Below are 16,887 nucleotides of genomic sequence, written 5' to 3' on the forward strand. Positions count from 1 at the left end.
GAAAGGCTGTAACTAAAGCAAAAGGTGGTTCAACAAAATACTGACACAAGGGGGTGATCCTTTTTCCAACTCTGTGATCGTTTTAAAAAAAAGATCTGACATGTTGGTGTTATCTTTCACTTGGATGTTATTTGTTACACTGAGTAAATACAGCTGAATGAAACAAAAACGGTGTCTGTCTTCATTTCAGGCTGCAAAGCAACAAAATGTGATAATTTGAAAGGGGGGTGATTATTTTCTATACCAACTGTATCTGCTTGATGTGTCACTGCTGAGCACTGGGTCAAATTATTGTGAGGCAACGGGCGGTGGGTCGCAATCGTTCAATATTTTAAAATGCGCAGATTTGCATAAATACGCACAGATTTGCATTCATCTGCATGAATTTGCCCAGATTTGCATTAATGTGTGCATATTTGCATACATTTGCATTTATTACATTTTTTTTGCACAAATTCGCACATTTGCTTTTTTTGCTTTAGTTTACCATAAACATTATTTTTGTGGATGGGGTTCACATATTTGCATGAATGTACATGCACACAATTGTGTGAACATGGATTTGCGTAAATTTGCGCTTGTTTGCATACATCTGTATGAATGTGCATATCGGCATGATTTTCCACATATTTGCATTAATATGCACAGATTTGCATACATCTGCATGAATTTGCCCAGATTTGCATAAATGTGTGCATATTTACATAAATGTGCATTTATTGCATACTTTTTGCGCAAATTCACAGAGAACCTTTTTTTGCTTTAGTTAACTGTAAAAAAAATTTTTGTGGATGGGCGCCACATATTTGCATGAATGTACATACGCACAATTGTATGCAAATGTACATAAAATCTGTATGAATGTGCATATTTGCATACGTTTCCGCATATTTGCATTAATATGTACAGATTGGATAGATTTACATGAATTTTCCCAGATTTGCATAAATGTGTGCATATTTACATACATTTTTATATATTGCATTTTTTTGCGCAAATTCACAGATTAGCTTTTTTTTTTTTTTTTCTTTTGTTACCTTAAACATTCTTTTTGTGGATGTGGGCTTTGAAATGGGGTAAAATAAGGAACGCTTCACGAATTTGCGTGTCATCCTTGCGCAGGGGCCATGCTAATCTTCTCTGTATCGTTCCAATTTTAGTATATGTGCTGCCGAAGCAAGCACAATAATGCCCTAGGAAAGACCCGTATATATACGGTGCAAGACCTTGGGTGGTTTTCATCATGGTTGGCATTTAAGAGGCTTTAAATAGACCCTCAGCAGTACATAAAACTCATCAGGAAAATAGTGTGACATATTACATTTATTTAGAGAATATTGTATTATTTAGTGGCTGTCTTGTCTCTTTCTGGTGTTCTAGCTGCTGCCTAGGATTTGCAGTGCATGCTGGTTTTTATGCAGATACACCAGTCAGCCTTTGTTTTTGATTGGGTAGAAGGAAAGCGCACACCGAAAACCGTTTCTCCAAACCCCACCCACACACTCTGCTTTACTCGGGTTTCTCTTTCCCCTCCCCCGGTCCTTAGACAGCCATTTCCACTCTGCCACATGGCCTTACCAACAAACAAACCGATAACTGGAGATGAAACACAAATCGCTAACTGCCCAGTCGGGAGAGAGAAAAGCGCAGTTGGTAGAGAAAACGTAAGTAATGGCCAGAGAAAAGATTCGTTGCAAAGAAGAAGAGCATAGATTTGCTGTGAGGAGATTTGTAGATCTTTTACTGGAGGAGCAAGGTTTGTGTTGACACTTTCTAGTGTCACCATAGGAGTTGGTAAAATTGCAGTTTTGAGAGAGAAAAAAAACGACAGTGAATGTTGAACAACTTCAGCAGAGATTTAAAAGCTTAATTCTACCTCATATACTTCCCCATATCGAGGGGGAATGTAAAACATCTATTTTAAAAGCAATTTTAAAGGGGGACTGTGTAAAATCCTGACTCAAATCCTTGTCCTCCGTTACCGGACGAGACCCGTATAGTAATTGCAAATCCAGGATGGTTTAGGGTTGAAAGGATAGTAATGTGTCTGATGTGTATGTAAGGAGATAATAAGCAATTGTAAACAGATTACCGAGCCACAATAATTTTTAAGTGGGGAGTATGTCAGTCACTGATTTCTTTTTCTATAACATTATTTGAAATATTGGAAGTGCAGTCAAGTCTTTACTGCTAATCAGTTGTTAAATAGGGATTTGGAGGGTTGCGGGACACTACCCAGCTCAACTCATTAATGCAACCCACAAGCCAGTAGGCTACAGCAAATAGTTAACGTCTCATTCTTATCAGGCGATTTTCCAAAAGACTTGAAAACAGCTGTCATTAAGCCTCTGTTAAAAATGCGTATCCTAGACCCATTTGTAATCGGCAACTAAGCCCTATATAAAATCTAGACCTCATAGGTAACATCATGGGCGAAAATGCTTCAACTTATTAGCAATTTCTTAACAAGAAATAGCATATTTTGAACTGTTCTAGCTGTAAAGACCAGACCTTTCTCTCACATGCTTACGCTATGCCAACTTTAAATGCCTAAACTTGTATTATGGCATAAATGCGCATATATTTGCATAAATGCGTGCATATTTGCAGAAATGAGCCTATTTTGTTTTTGTGTCATCTTTGTGGTGGGGCCATGCTAAACCTCTCTGTGTCAATCCATTGTTAGTATACACCGATCCGCCATAACATTGATTACTTGCCTAATATTGTGTGGGTCCCCCTTTTGCCGCCAAAACAGCCTTGACCCGTCAAGACATGGACTCCACTAGACCTCTGAAGGTGTGCTGTGGTATCTGGCACCAAGACATTAGCAGCAGATCCTTCAAGTCCAGTAGGTTGCATGGTGGGGCCTCCATAGATCAGACTTGTTTGTCCAGCATGTCCCACAGATGCTCGATTGGATTGAGATCTTGGGAATTTGGAGGCATTTTCACTTTGTGGCAGGGCACATTATCCTGCTGAAAGAGGCCAATGCCATCAGGGAATACCGTTGCCATGACAGGGTGCACATGGTCTGCAACAATGCTCAGGTAGGTGGTACGTGTCAAAGTAACATCCACATGAATGGCAGGACCCAAGGTTTCCCAGAAGATCATTGCCCGATGCATCACACTGCCTTTGCCGGGTTGCCTCCTTCCCACAGTGCATCCTGGTGCGGTGTGGATGCCGTAATTCATCAGACCAGGCCTCCTTCCATTGCTCCATGGTCCAGTTCCATTGTAGGCGCTTTTGGCAGTGGACAGGGGTCAGCTTGGGCACCCTGACTGTTCTGCAGCTTACGCAGCCCCGTACGCAACCAACTACAATGCACTGTGTGTTCTGACACTTTTCTATTAATACCAGCATTAACCTTTTCAGCAATTTGAGCCACAGCAGGTCATCAGTTGGATCGGACCACACAGGCCAGCCTTCGTTCCCCACGTGAATCAGTGAGCTTTGGCTGCCCATAACCCTGTTGTTGCTTCACCGCTTTTCCTTCCTTGGACCACCTTTGATAGACCCCACAAGGGCTGCAGTTTTGGAGATGCTCTGACCCAGTCGTCTAGTCATCACAATTTGGCCCTTGTCAAAGTCACTCAGATTTTTTCTGCTTCCAACACATCAACTTTCAGGACAGAATGTTCACTTGCTGCCTAATATATCCCACCCACTGATAGATGCCATGATAATGAGATTTTCAGTGTTATTCATTTCACTTGTAATTGTTCATTTTATGGCTGGTCGGTGTATGTACAACAGGATTTAAACAGACCCTAAGAGACACAATAAAGCAAAGATTTGTTTGACATACTAAACTAGATGGGAGAATATTGTATTATTTAGTCGCTATCTTGTTTCCTGGTGTTCTAGCTGCTGCCTAGGATTTGCAAGGCATGCTCGTTGTTAAGCCAGTACACTAGCTGATGTCATGGAGACCCCTATACCTCACAAAGGAGCAACTCTGCAGCCCTCTTACTGCAGACCTGTTCTAAACCAGCTACAAGTAGAAGTAGCATGGAATCTTTATAACAATTACATTTCTCCTATAGTATATAAATTACCACTTTCATGCATATAAATACATTTACTTTACTTTTCAGAATATTAGCACTTTTTATTGTTTTCAATTAATTTAAGAGTAAAAATGGGTGATTACCATCTGATGAATGAAAACATGACACAGATTAGTACTATACACACAGCATAATGTATATTTATGACATTGTATCATATGGAGGTAGATACATTCAAATATTCTACTTCTATTTAATTGTACCAATGAATTCACAAAGCTTAGACTCAAACAATCCATATTGTACAGTTCAATCTGATGTACTTAATGAGACAGCTAGTAAAGACATAGTTGTCTCCCAAGATGGCAAACCAGGACTGCTTAAATTGGTAAATGTTTTAATGGAAATAAGTATCTTGTATGATGACACGTACACACCGTAAATCAATCCACATTGCAACACATTATATAGCATTATCTCAACCACCTGAACAGGTATGGCAGCCTGTTCCCAGAGGGCAGTAGAGGTGGAACCTCACTCCCTTAACGTGATCAGGGACACCTACACCTTGTTGGCTTTGGGGTACACAAGATACAAGGAATATCTGTCTGTTTCTTCAAACAGTCTGTGTGCACAAGCCCAGCAAAGTATAGTACTGCAAGAAATGTAGTAAATTAAAGACAGGACACAGTGTTTATGAAGGAGTGAGTTTCTGTCCCATGACCTCAGCCAAACTGGAAAAAAACTTTTGACTGTTAGTGTGTACATTTTTGTTTGTTTTTAATACAGCTATATGACCTGCTTCCAGAAGGGCAAAGTGAAGAGGGAACATCAATGGCTCACTTCAAGGTCTATCTCCAGTGCAGAGACGAAACTCCAGCCAAAACACCTAATTCTGGCAAGTATATATTCTGATGTCATTGGTTTCAGTACTAATACTAATAATTCAATACTAATATCAAATGACCTGTGCCCCAAACTTTGTTTGCCACAGTGCAAGCGCCACAGGCTAACACGTTGCGTGGTGTACAGGACTGTCCGGAAGGTGCTTGACATCGATGGATGGTATTTAATGGGGATGGAATATCTAGAATGCAACCCCTGTGAAAAGAAGTTGGCAGGTTGGTCACTGGATGTCCTTAACCAGGTGGACACAAGTTCTCAGCGATCTTGGCTTTTCGGTTAATTCCCATGGTGTATCAGGCTGTCCTGTGACCTGAAGGTAGTCAGAATAGACGAGGGAGCGTACACTTGGGAACAGCGTGACTAGGCTCTTCCTTACCTCAAGAAGGCTGCTCCATTGCCCCCTACTATCTGTCAGGACCTGGAGGAGGATGTAAGTGCATATCCACATCACAAACCGCTCACATCGTCATTTTTTTTCTTTTCTTATTCATATCCAATAATCCAACCCCTTGCAATTACACTTCATATTTCCAGGAGTACACAAGTCCTGATGGGGTTGTCGGGTATCAACATGTCGTTCTCCTTGCCAAAAGTCTGATGAGACTCTTGGAGAGGCTGTCGATCTCGACTCGGCATGCCCAAAGAGATAATCGCCCTGTGAGAGAATCTTCCAGAGGCGAACAAGATGAGTCTCCTCAAAGACCACAGCAGTCGAGGGGGAAGATAGCATGAAGCGGTAAGTACTGCACTTTGTGCCGAAATCACTTTCTCACTAAACAGGGTGTTTTGTGTTCTTCATAGATGTTGTCTTTTATAATTTAATATCCTTTTAGCTCCCTATTTGGACAAGGACCTGGACCTGCCCTGTGGCCCAACACTAGCAGCACAGTAGAGGCTTTCTTTTTGGAGCTTTGCCAGACTGTCCTTGGTGTGCGGGACAACAGGTGGGCTGCCATCCAGAAGGACTACAGGACCATCAGGAACATGATGCTGCTAATTATTAATAATGTCTACATGTATCATCATCATCTTACTATTGTTAGACCGTCCTCTGACTTCAGCTCATAGACCGTGGTGTTGGTCTGGGCCATCAACCCTGGGCTGTTCAGCACCGCCTCTCTGACTGAAGAGGATCGCCCACCTGCACCTCTTAGGGCCGCATGGATGCTGGTGACAGAGCTGGCTGCAAATGGCCTCGACCAGGCGACTGCCGCCTGGCCACGTAGCAGGACCCGGGTTAAGTCTGAGAAAGCAACTGAAAGACAAAGATTTGAACAAAGAATACTTGTTAGTGTTGGCAGTGGATGGCAACTGTTGAAATAATTATTATATTAACCAAATACCATTGAACACTGTCCTTTCCAGCAGTTTCCCTTTAATCGCTTTGAACCGCCCGCGCTCGAGCCTGTCCTGGTGACGGAAAGTGTCGACAACTCCTCTGGCTGCGGTAGTGTTTGCCACAGTCCTATCAGACAGTCTACCTTTCGATCCGTGAGCCCCTGAAGACCCTCTTGGCCAGCCTGCAGACCTGCTGGTATCTGGCCCTTGGCACTCCTTCTGAATGTTACAAATACATTAAAAAAATAAAATAAAAAGCCTTTCAGGAAACATTTGGTTTAGAATGTCATGACAAATAGGGGTGCATCAGCTGGATTACCTGGCGGGGCTACTACTGAAGTGGAGAACGAGGCCGGCAGCGAGGCTGGGGTGGTGGCGTCCTTATCCTGTCTCCTCAAAGCCCTCATCCTCCAGGGGTCCCTCGACAGCATCAGCCTCATCTGGAGTGTCGGGGTCCGGTTGACTTCCTGCAGCACTTTGTTGGTCTGGGTGTACAGGTACTCAACACCAATGAATTCACATGTAATGTGGTGGAAGAACGCAGACACTCCGTGGCCATGGGGTACTAGCCCTTGACATCCAAGACTCTCTGGATGGTCTTGTAAAGCCCAGCCTTGGTGAGAAGAGTGTTACACCCAGGCCGGGTGCGTGCCAGCTTGAATGACCATGTATGTAGAGGAACAGCGGACATGCAAAGAAGGGGTCAGGCGACTCAGGTGGCTGATTGTAGGTCAGCCAAGGTTGGGGAGGGTACCACCACAGACCAACTCTGGTAATTTTATATCTCCCAGTGCTACTCCTGGTGAACAGTGTACGGCCGATCTGCTGCTGCTCTTTGTTCAGACATGCCCGCCAGCTCTCAGGATGCAGCAGCTGCATTTTAGACAAGAAAATGACAGTTAAAATACTAGTAGCTTACAGTTGTGAATATTCTGAACCGTTGCTGTTATAAGGTAACTCACCTCTGGACTTGCATGTGCAGGCCTTGGAGGCAGGAAAGACTGCCATGGGGCAGCCTCCTCTTCACACATAGAAATGTGTGTTAAATGTGGTCTTAGTCATCAAGAGCTCATTATAATGTTTCTTGCAATTCTCCAATATGAAGATACTAGGAACTGCAGTCTTTGGGGCAAGGATCTTCCTCGCTGTTGAATGCAGTTGTCCACTGAACACTGCCCCAAAAACACTGGGACCACTGCTGCACCAAGAGGCCTTTAACACCAAGCAAACAGTGGGGAATAAAGTAACATTATACTTTATTAGATGAATTAACAGGTCATCTTTACTAATACTAATATTTACTCTGAAGCGTCTTAATACCAGCAAGTGGAGAAAGGGGTGTAGCTGCCTCCTAGTCAGGGTGCCTTATGTATTTAAGGGCTGCTTCTATAGGGTCCCCAGGTTTCCTGGATGTCTGCTTCCTTAGCCAGTTGACATATCTGACAAAATAAATATGGATTAGAAATTGGATTAATTATCACAAAAATACAAATGATATCAGCATGACATTAGTTACTCAAATGACTGATCTCACCCAATGTGATCCTTGTCTTTATACAGGTTCTGTAGTGTCTCTGCCATAGATAATAGAAAAGTAGATGGGCTTATGTCATAGAGCCCCTATAAATCAGAATGGAGCAATTAGACCGCCATCTTACCTGGGACCTGTTCTACACAATGTACAATACAAACACATGGTAGAAATGGCATTTCAGTTCTTATAACAATTACATTTCCTTAATAATATATAAATAGCCACTGTTATGCATAACACAATGCATAAAATAACTACTTTTCAGAATATAAACAAATTAATTTGAAAGTTTTTAGTCATTTATTAATTTAAGTGCAAAATGGCTATGGTCTAATGTAGGAAGGTGCAGGATAGTACTTAAATTAATATACATTTGCACTACAACAATTACCTGTGATTTAAAATTATAATATGTTTGTATATACATATGAATATTTTCATTTCATTATAGAAATCACTATTTTTGTAAGAATGTGCTAAACGGAGCATACTGGCTCACTGAATTTGGTAGGCTAACAGCATAGTAATTGGACAGAAATGGGAGAAACAAGTCTACTTTTTGTGGACAAAGGCAACCCAACATCGCCATCTGCTGATTATACACAGTAATTCCTTTTATTGATGAAAACGCGTTATTTCACATACGTTGTGTGCAACGTTAATTCATATTATAATATAGCAATCTAGCTGAGACCGGTGATTTAAAAAACAAAGAATTATGATACTGCAAAGTTACGTAGCTCAACAGCTACGGTTAGGCTGGATTAGCGTTCTTGTTCATGGTATGTAAAGTTAAGTATGTTATACATTTCTACACTAATTACTGATGCGGGAACAATGTTTCTCACCTCCTTTGTATCGTTAATCATTTTTCTGGACCAAGTTACTGCTGCACAAAATACAACCATGACTAGTGTAAGTGGCTTGACTTTTCCGAACTGGTCCCACGTAAAACGGCGGAGCTATTGAGACGTCAGGTAGAACTATATGTCCCGTCAATGCTTCATATCTATATCTATGGTCTCTGCCCTGTACCTGTGGACGCCAACAAGGGCGTGGCTCTCCTGTCTTGGCTGTGATGCATTAGAGTAGAGGGTCAAGGTGTCCTTGCTGACAATCAGCAGAGATCTGGAGACGCTGCGCTCTCGCTCCTGCTGATGGGCTAACCACCAGCCCCTAACCCACGTCGTTCTCCAGAAGCCACTTAAAGGTCTGACCCCAGTACACGCTGAACTGAACCGTATACCGGCACAGAACCAGCATCTCTGCATCAGGGTCACCACCCTCAGAGACGACACGGGCCCACGCCTCTGCCTCAGCTTCTTGCACACCACAGCCTGGTCAGGAAAAAGTGCAATTAACAATGCAGATTTCTCAGTTGAGATAACCAGCTGTACTTCACTACTGTGAATGTATGTTTATAGTTAGCTTGTATACAGCTGTACAGTACAACCGCTACATGCTGAACATGCCAAAAAGCTAATGGCTAATGACGCTAAATAAGATAACGTCAACCTAAACGCAGACGCGAAGCATACATGACATCGTAATGACAGCTATTTTGTTAAGTTCGACTTTAGTGTGCACTTTGAGAAATGCTCTGAAATTGTAATGACTACCGTAAACCCGATGAAAACTGTTATGCAGTCGGGGCTGAACTCAAGGGACGAAAATGATTGGACCATACCTGAAAAGTGAAACAGCAGTTGGGCCATGGTATTTGAGACAAGGTCCCATCCTTTCCATTTTTTTGTGTGTTTTTCTGATAATTGAGACAAGCGACGACTGGGATTGGCTGACGGACCTGTCAGTCTTTTCAGAATACTGTAACAATTGAGAGAGCGGAACGTTCTCGACTGAATAAAACAACGATTCTACTTTATTGAATTAACTGGTCATATATACTGATACTAATACGTACCATGAAGACTATTTAAGATCTGCAGGGGGAGATTGGGGCAGCTCCTCCTGGTCACGTGGCTTAATATACTTAATCCCTGCATTTCAGTTGCACATACCTTAACCATTAGCGCTGACCTGGAGACGCTGTGCTCTCACTCCTGCTGATGGCTAGCCACCAGCCCCATGACCCAGCCCACTTCGTTCTCCCGAAACCACTTAAAGGTCTGACCCATGGTTTACACCAAACTGAACCGTGTACTGGCTCTGAACCAGCATCACCACTCTCAGAGACAACCCGGGCATGGGCCTCTGCCAAGACAGTGGAATTTGGGCAGGTGTGTATAAAGGAGTTTCTGTGCCATTACATCTGACCATCTAATTGGGACAGAGTGGCTGGAACTGATGAGGGCACAGCATGTTCATGGTAGCCAGGGCCAGTAAACATGCCTGTCTGCCTGATTGACTGTTGTACAGAGTGTATATACTTTATTCTGAATACACCCCACAATCAACTTTTGGTTTTAAGTAATATTCAAATTTTCTGAGATTTTCATTAGTTTTCAGTTATAATCATCACAATAAACACTTGAAATATATCAGTCTGTGGAATGAATTTATACATTATACAAGTTTCACTTTTTGAATGGAATTACTGAAATAAATCCATTTTTTGATGATATTCTAATTTTATGACCAGCACCTGTATTGGACATATTGGCTGAGCAGGCACATTAAGTTAGCATTACATTTTTTTATATAATGATTTATATATTTTCTTCTTTCTAATGCAGCTATATTACCTGGTTCTGGAAGAAACATGTGAAGCGGGGGACGTCAATGGCTCGTTTCAAAGTCTATATCCATTGCAGAGACAAAACTGCTGCTGAAGCATCTCCTAATCCCGGTAACTATATATTCTGATCTTGACTTTGATGTCATTTGTTTCAGTAAATGAAATATTGCCGCAATTTAGTCTGAGTATCTCTCTCTGTCTGTGTGTGTATGTGTGTGTGATTTAAAAGCTGTTTAGCTATCTGATCTGGAATTACTGGCTATCATCATGGAACTGGAACAAGGAATGTTTCTGTTTGTGAGCGAGCTAGTAGAGAAGAATACTAGTATCAAATGAACTGTGACCTAATCTTTTTGTGTTAGTCTCATTGTTAGCTATAACAGGTTACACTTTAAAGTGGTAAAGGTAAGTGGTTATTTCTAAAATGCTTAGTAGTTGGGCTTAGAAATCTTTGTAAAATGAGTCACTCATTTTCATCTGTTTTGCATGGCATTTATTAGCCATTTCAGTCTTTGGAATTGTAATCTGTGCATCACTTCGCTTCAGGTAATTTGTTGCTTGATTACTTGCTCTATCACAGTGTTCTGTAGCTTATTAAATGTAGATTTGTATGCAGACAATATTCAATTCTTCTAACACTGATCTAACTATGTCAAAGTGCAATAGTTGTTTTACAGGCTTTTAATATAAAGCTTTATTGTTATCAGTAAAGTCAACAATTAGATTTTTTGTGATTCTAATTTCTATGCATTATGTTGCAGTTCCTACTGTGCCAGCCTACCTCTCCCAGCCAGGAGGTGGACCAGTTCTGCCAGATGCTGGCACTTCGGTAAACACTTTTTTTGTGAGGTGGTAGTAGGTGTATTCATTATCCACTCTTCTGCATCCGGTAGGTAATTCTCCCGGAGGGATGGAAGCTGACCCTCCCAAAAGAGCAGCATGAGTATGGCCCGCCGAGCCATTTTCACAAAGGACAAGCAACTCAAGTGTGTCCTGAAAAGGCAGCTTGAGTTGTTGTACTTTCCTCCTCTGCCTCCCAACATCAGTCATCAGCCTCCAGCATCTCCCAACGCCTACTTCCTCCATCCCTTTTTTCTCTGGAAGCCCTATCGCCTGTGGGTTTTTAAGTTTGTGTTCACCCAACCACAGTGCATGAGCCACAAGCTAACAGGCTGCGGGGTGTATAGGACTGTCCGGAAGGTATTGTATGGATGGTATTTCATGGGGACGGAATACCTGGAGTGCAGACTTTGCAAAAAGATGTCGGCAAGTTGGTCTTTGGATGTCCTCAACCAGTTGGACCCAAGTCATCGGGCCAAGTTCCCAGCCATCTTGACTTATCAGTAAGTAGTTGACACCTCCGACAATCAAAGAGGTGTGACCCCTTGACTTTGTTGTTCCGATGGGGGGGGGGGATTCTGACTGGGGCAGTCTGAGGTGGTGATGTTTCACAGCCTCATTGAAATGCTAATTAGGCTTTCTTATCAGCTGCAGGAACTCTGCAGTTGAAAGTTTTTCAAAGTCACCCGGTTCCCACAGACCCCCTACCAACTATGATCACACCCCCCGACCAGTTCTCAACCGGTTTCTATGTCTATCAGGCTGTCCTGTAATCTGAAGGTAGTCAAGCTGATGAGGGAGAGGACACTAGGAAACAGTGTGACCAGGCTGTTCAACCAGCTGAGGGAGCTGCACAGCGGGACCTGGGGGGGGGGGGGTTCTTTCCTCCTGCGCTTTGCGCAAGGGTCCACTTCCTTTGGAGAGTTTCCACCTCCACTTGAACCGCTTCATTCCTGGTGCATTCAATGCGCTGATACGTTTCTCACATTGTTTTACTGCCTGTGTGCATGTGAGGAGTCCTCATTTCTTGTTGTTTTCAGTGCCAAGCACTTTCAGGCTTACCTCCTTGAAGGGCTCATAAGGTGGAACGAGGACCGTGCAGAGGCTGCAGCAGGGGGAGTGAAGCAGTCCTTTGCACTGCTATGACGGCGTAGCACAACACGCCATCAATGAGCTGAGCCAGAAGCTCCTTGGTCGTAGTCTCATAACAGATTACACAAAACCCTCCAAGTACACTGGCATGGACACTATGGAATTTTGCCTTTCTAGACAAATGTAGACACTTAAACACACAGCATGAATATCAACATGCTCACAACTGTTTGTGTGTGACACTCTGTCTTTGTTTGTCTGAAGGGGAACTTATTGCGGTGGAGTATTTGTACTCCCAGACTGGCGGGCAGAGGAGGACACTCCAGATGGGATGTCAGATGACACAGAGAAAGGAGAGGGAGAGGACATCTCGTGGAGTTGGAAGAGTTTGATGACGACCACCATTTCCTTATGTTCTCTGGATGAGAGTCTACCACCTCTTCCTCTTCTCTGGAAGGCTGCTCCACCGCCCCTGCTATCTGTCAGGACCTGGAGGAGGACGTAAGTGCTTATCCACATTACAAACGGCTCACATCGCCAATTACTTTTTTTTCACATCCAAAAATTCAACCCCATGCAATTACACTTCATTTTTCCAGGAGTACATTGGACCTGATGGGGGTGTCGGCTATCAGCATGTCATTCTCCTGGCCAAAAGTCTGGTGAGAATCTTGGAGGGGCCGTGGATCTCGACTCGGCATGCCCAAGAGATAATTGCCCTCTGGGAGTCTTTTGGAGGCGGACAAGAAGACAGTCTCCTACCCCGAGAGGTTCCGGGCCTAGTCCTGCAGGGGCGATCTAAAAACTCCAAGACAACAACAGTTAAAGGGTAAGAGATTTTGAAGCGGTATGTACTGCGCTTTGTGCTGAAATAACTTTCTCACTAAACACTGTGTTTTGTGTTCCTCACTGATGTCATCCTATGTAATTTAATATCCTTTTAGCTCCCTACTTGGACAAGGACATGGACCTGCCCTGTGGCCCAAAACTAGTAAGACAGTAGAGGCAATCTTTTTAGAGCTTTGCCGAAAACACCCTGCTGGCCAGACTGTCCTTGGTGTGAGGGTCAACAGGTGAGCTGCCATCCTGAGCGACTACAGGAGCATCAGGACCATGGTGCTCGGGTCCAGCTGTTTGAGGTCAATAGGTTGACCTTGACACAATGGTGAGTTATTATCGCATTTGTGTGCGTTTTATTTGTTGGGTACAGAGCTGGACACTTGACTCCTTACTGATATTAAGTAACATGCTGAATATTTTACAGGTACGACACTCGGGTTACCTCGATGGAGAGGGTGACCCTTCACCTGGGCCTGGACAGAATGACTGCAGACGGAGGAGGAAGACCCCTTCCATTCTTCGGTCAGGACCGCGGCACCGCTAACTGCACCATCGACCAGCAGCACATATCAACTGTCTGAAGACCAAACAGGGCTGGCTACACGGCATGGCAGAATAGAGATAGAAAAGTCAGCCACCGCATCCTCCACTGTCCCTGCCTCAGCCTACCACCGCCCTTCCCGTTGCTCCAGACCTGCCCTCAACCAGCAGTGCTCTGCCGCCCCCCAATGCAAGACCCAAAGTCTCCAGGACCACAGAATGGAGGGCCAGAAAAAGACTAGAGTCGGGTCAAACAGTGCGTGCACACAAGCCCTACAAATTCTACATCTGTAAGAAGTGTGGTCAGCCCAAAACAAAATAATTTGGAGACAGTGTGTTCTGGGGACAGTTTTTGTGCCACTACATCTGGCGGCCAAACTGAGTACCAGTAAACCCTCCTGCCTGACTGTCTGCTGACGGTTGTACAGCAAATACACCTCCGGGATGTCTAACGCTATCTCTATTTTTTTGTCCTGTAAATAACAAAAGGATCAGGGTTCTAAAGGTGACAGCAGGGTGTCTAGGGTGTGAACTACATGGTCAACCACTCACAACTCTATTTCTTGTCCAACAAAAGGACCAGCAGATGAGGGTTCCAGGAAAAAAGATCCTTCCAGGAAATTCAGCCGTCCGTGGTAGCCACCTGTTATTGACAGTCACTGGTTTTTTACTACATATATTTTCATTTTTCTGTATTTTACCTGCAGACAATTTCATTTCAGAGTAAAAGTTTTAAAAGGATCTTAGAACTGTCGTTTTTGTTTTCCCTTTGTAGACAAGAAGCTGACACACACCACCTCCAGAACCAGCAAGGGGGCTGTGAAGAGACGGGCCCCAACAAGCAACCCCCCAACTAAGAGAGTCGTCAGTGCTGCCAGACTTGCCAAGGACCTCCTCCCTAACAGGTACACTAATTTAAGGAGTAGGGAAGAGCAGGCTGATGACGGACCTGCTAGGAAGACGAAGCAACCAGTGGCTTTCCCTTGCAAAATCTGTGGAAAACCAAAAAGAAAATAATTTGTCCAAAGTCAGTACAAGGAGGAGTACTACTGTGAGGCAGCAGGTGGTGAAAAAACGGCTAAACAGTGACTGGAGAAGACCAGGGCCAAGGGTGTGCTGCCAGGTGCTGTGAATCTTCGATGTAAACTCACCTTAAAACAAACGTCCCCCTTTCCGAAATCATCCTCTGAACGCCCCCTGAAGGGGGGTACCGCCCCCGTTGAGAAACACTGGTCTGGATAGTGTTCGAATTTCGGGAAAAGTATTGCCGTCTATTCTGTGTGATGAATTGTGTTTATATAAATGTGTTACTGTTAAAATGCAGGTAAGGCAATAAAAACACATAACTGACAAATGGTTTCATCATTCAGTTTGACATTGTGATCGACCAGATAATAAATGATCAGTAGCCGCGGCGATTGACCAAACGCCCCTGTAGAGGACAGATTTCTCTAAGAAAATATTTCACCATGTAATAATTGCATTATGAACACCAATAGGCTTCTGTATGAATTGTTTTGCTAATTGATTAGAAGCCTGCTTAACTGCTATGCTAAATCCAATGTAATAAATGGACTGTTAGACTAGGCTCAAATGTATATTTTGACTGTTCACAGATGCCAAGGATAGGCAAAGACCTAGTGCTATGGTTGCCATGAGAGTGTAGCTTAATCTTATTTACATATTTGACCTGTATATCTCTTGATCAAAAGACATAATTTTTTGGGAACTCACAGAGAGATATAAAAAGATAAAAGCAACAATGTGACTTCAGAACAACCCACAGACGCTTAATTGTGACTTGTTCTCCATGCAGGCTGAATAGGATTTAACAACAGTGAAACAATTAACGGCTATCCATGTTTTGCAAAATTTCTTCAGACTTTATTTTTCCTTGTTTTTCCTAGGAAAATTGACTTTTTCACAGCATCAATAAACGCTCAATAACCGGACTTGTCAGTTAGTCTTATTATTATTAGAGTCCCTTACCCGTTTCAGTCATGGGTTAGTATGTGTATTGTCCAACATAAATGCAGAAACCAATCAGCACAGTGGCAGTGACACTGTATTATATTCCAGCCAAAGTCTACTATGTAGATGTCACTAGACATGGAACGCGATATCTACGCAGTAATTAGGAAATATATAAAGCACAAATAACAGAAAATAAAAAATATACATAATAGCAACTAGAAGCAATTCCAAGTCAATTTACAAAGGGTAGAATTTATTTTGAAATTTTGGGAGTTGAATAAACAGATTCAAGCGCCCCTTGAACGTGAGCACAGGTTACATAGTTTTGTGGGGTGTATTCAGAATAAAGTATATACACTATGTACAACAGTCAATCAGGCAGACAGGCATGTTTACTGGCCCTGGCTACCATGAACATGCTGTGCCCTCATCAGTTCCAGCCACTCTGTCCCAATTAGATGGTCAGATGTAATGGCACAGAAACTCCTTTATACACACCTGCCCAAATTCCACTGTCTTGGCAGAGGCCCCTGCCCGGGTTGTCTCTGAGAGTGGTGATGCTGGTTCAGAGCCAGTACACGGTTCAGTTTGGTGTAAACCATGGGTCAGACCTTTAAGTGGTTTCGGGAGAACGAAGTGGGCTGGGTCATGGGGCTGGTGGCTAGCCATCAGCAGGAGTGAGAGCGCAGCGTCTCCAGGTCACCGCTAATGGTCAACAAGGACACCTTGGCCTGCTAGTCTAATGCCTCCACATGTACAGGGCAGAGATACTACAGGGCCTGTATGAGCCCATGGACAAGGACCACATTGGGTAAGATCAGTAATTTGAATAACAATGTCATGCTGACTGGCACATTCACTAAGGGCGGAGTGATTCTCCCAGTGTTGCTGTGCACGGCTCTAACTCTTCCGAGTCGTTCCACCTCAACCAGTTCAGTAATAAATTGTAACTATTTGTAAGCAGCCCTTAGGATTAGACTCAACTTTATTGTCATTGAACAGTACGAGTACAGTACAACAAAATGCAGTTAGCATCTAACCAGAAGTGCAAATAGAAGAGGGCAGGATATTTACAGGCATTAAGGATAGCGAATGTTACAAGTGGAATGTACATA

At 43.3% G+C, this 16,887-nt stretch overlaps 1 long non-coding RNA gene and 2 other non-coding genes across 10 annotated transcripts; 1 reads left to right on the plus strand and 2 right to left on the minus strand.

Annotated features, from left to right (window-relative positions):
• Positions 1 to 1,077: 1,077 nt before the first annotated feature.
• On the minus strand, positions 1,078 to 1,184 carry LOC114830168. Its single transcript, XR_003777893.1, has one exon. It is a non-coding gene; the product is annotated as a U6 spliceosomal RNA (small nuclear RNA).
• A 1,424-nt stretch (positions 1,185 to 2,608) lies between these two features.
• LOC114830170 lies at positions 2,609 to 2,713 on the minus strand. The gene has a single exon (XR_003777895.2). It is a non-coding gene; the product is annotated as a U6 spliceosomal RNA (small nuclear RNA).
• A 2,526-nt stretch (positions 2,714 to 5,239) lies between these two features.
• LOC105009917 lies at positions 5,240 to 15,299 on the plus strand. 8 transcript variants are annotated; one of them, XR_004575230.1, is made up of 9 exons: positions 5,240 to 5,349; positions 5,454 to 5,655; positions 5,753 to 5,863; positions 5,963 to 10,028; positions 10,485 to 11,315; positions 12,683 to 12,919; positions 13,018 to 13,247; positions 13,363 to 13,583; positions 13,683 to 15,299. It is a non-coding gene; the product is annotated as an uncharacterized LOC105009917 (long non-coding RNA). The 8 variants fall into 8 exon arrangements; XR_004575231.1 differs by having other exon boundaries at positions 5,981 to 10,028; XR_004575227.1 differs by having other exon boundaries at positions 5,753 to 10,028; positions 13,683 to 14,460; positions 14,574 to 15,297.
• The last annotated feature ends 1,588 nt before the right edge of the window (positions 15,300 to 16,887 follow it).

This window comes from Esox lucius, chromosome 23 (assembly GCF_011004845.1).
Source record: "Esox lucius isolate fEsoLuc1 chromosome 23, fEsoLuc1.pri, whole genome shotgun sequence".
Lineage (NCBI taxonomy): Eukaryota > Metazoa > Chordata > Actinopteri > Esociformes > Esocidae > Esox > Esox lucius.